The following is a 2500-nucleotide window of genomic DNA, read 5'->3' on the forward strand; positions in this document are numbered from 1 at the left end:
ACATAAAAGCTGATTTTAGCTAATTCACTAATTTAAGACTTCAAGGCCATCATGGATATAAAACGTTTTTTGAAAATAACGAAAGGATGGAGGGAACATAACAAAGCTTGGAGTTATTTCAGATGGGCTACAACAAGGTAGGCAAAATTATGGTGCTTAAAAGCGCAGCTCGAATAATGCTTCGGCTGATGTTAAAGCGCACGCAATGTTTAAAGCCATACAAAACGATAAATTGGAACAAAACTGAAGGTAACTTTAGCCTTTATAGGGCTGTATAAAGTTGTCCAAATTAATAGGTCATAATTAGGCGTTGTTGTAAAGATATTGCATGTACTATATAGGCTACTAAATTTTTAGGTCACCAATGCACGAACAAAACCGGGAAATGGACAAATATTATCAAGGCTTTGAATGTTTCCGTCTGTGCACGGGGGTGTCTGTAGATTGGTGTGCATAGCATTCATTCCTGCAGGCCTGTGGTCATGCATGCGCCCTTAAAATAGCATCTGCATTTGCGCCACAGACTTTAGACCAAGGAGTTCCTGGTCTGTGGCGGAATTGTTTTCTGAAACTGCAAAATATCAACAGTGAGCGTTTGCGCCGGAAACACGCCGTCTTTTCGCTGAACCGCCCCCGTGGGCGCAATCGAATTCCCTAATTTACATACATGTACCTGTGGAGGGAAAATTCATATATGTGCTGACTGCAAAATAGGAAAGACAAAAGCGCGAGTATACAAAGTCAATTGCGCTGGGACGCAAGATAGAGCTCACACACACTCCCATAAACACACACACACACACACACACACACACACACACACATATGTTCACACACGCTCCCATACACACACACGCACACACACACACATATGCTCACACACACACACACACATATGCTCACACACGCTCCCATACACACACACACACAGAGTCACACAAACATACATGCTCACACACACACACATGCTCACACACGCTCAAACACACACACACACATATGCTCACACACACACGCACACACACACATATGCTCACGCACACACACACATATGCTCACACACGCTCCCATACACACACACACACACACACACACACCTTCCCTTCCAGCCCAATTTCTGCCAATTAGCAAACGCGTCAGCGGTTTGGCCAAAGTGTAAACACACGTCCATCTGATCTTCATTAGAATAAAGGAATCAAATAAACACCAGAGCTGAGGAACAGTAGTACATGGACACACACACACACACACACACACACACACACACACAAGACTCAAACGACACCACTGCATCATGAAGCACTTACCACAACTAATTAGCAACATGGCCCTTTGGTTTCTGTGGCATAAACACACACACATACACACAGACACACACACAGACACACACACACACACGTACACACACACACGTACACACAGACACACACACACACACACAGACACACACACATACACACACACACACACACACACACACACACACAGACACACACACACACACACACACACACACACACACACACACACACACACACACACAGACACACACACGCAAATACAAAGAGAGAGAGAGAAGTCTTAAGTACCCAAAACACACACATCCTCTCAGAGTCCCAGCAAATCTAAACCAGCATACACATGTACACACTCATTTACACACACACACACACACACATACACACTCATTTACACACACATCCACACACACACACGTACACACTCATTTACACACACACACACACACTCACACACACACACTCACACGTACACACTCATTTACACACACACACACACGTACACACTCATTTACACCCACACACACACACACATACGTACACACTCATTTACACCCACACACTCATTTACACCCACATCCACACACACACTCACACGTACACACTCATTTACACACACACTCACACGTACACACTCATTTACACCCACATCCACACACACACACACACGTACACACTCATTTACACCCACATCCACACACACACACACACATGTACACACATTATCTACACACACTTAAACATTCTCTACACACACACACACACACACACACACACACACATACACTTTAACATTCTCCACACACAGACACACACACACACACACACACTTAAACATTCTCCAGACACACACACACACACACACACATTCTCCTACATAATGACACTCCCTCTCCACGAGCCACCCAGATAGCTAGAAAAGGTCTGTTCTGCCAAATGAATAATCACACACACACACACTCCTTCTCTCTCTCTCTTACGTCCAGTAAACAGCCAGAGGAGCATGTTGCTGCCACACACACACACACACACACACACACACACACACAACCCCACCACTCTCTCTCTCTCACACACACACACACACACTCTCACATATCCGGTAAACAGCTACAGATAGGTGTTTCTATGTTTGCCAGATCACCAAACTGAAACCATACCACATAGAAGATGCACAGAAAGTCCAAGCTCTGTCCAGACAC

At 44.7% G+C, this 2500-nt stretch overlaps 1 long non-coding RNA gene across 1 annotated transcript in view; it reads left to right on the forward strand.

Moving 5' to 3' along the window:
- Positions 1-2500, forward strand: part of LOC121706184 — a 25024-nt gene that overhangs the window by 16095 nt on the left and 6429 nt on the right. The window lies entirely within an intron of this gene.

Source organism: Alosa sapidissima, chromosome 3, assembly GCF_018492685.1.
Source record: "Alosa sapidissima isolate fAloSap1 chromosome 3, fAloSap1.pri, whole genome shotgun sequence".
In the NCBI taxonomy this organism is placed as follows: domain Eukaryota; kingdom Metazoa; phylum Chordata; class Actinopteri; order Clupeiformes; family Clupeidae; genus Alosa; species Alosa sapidissima.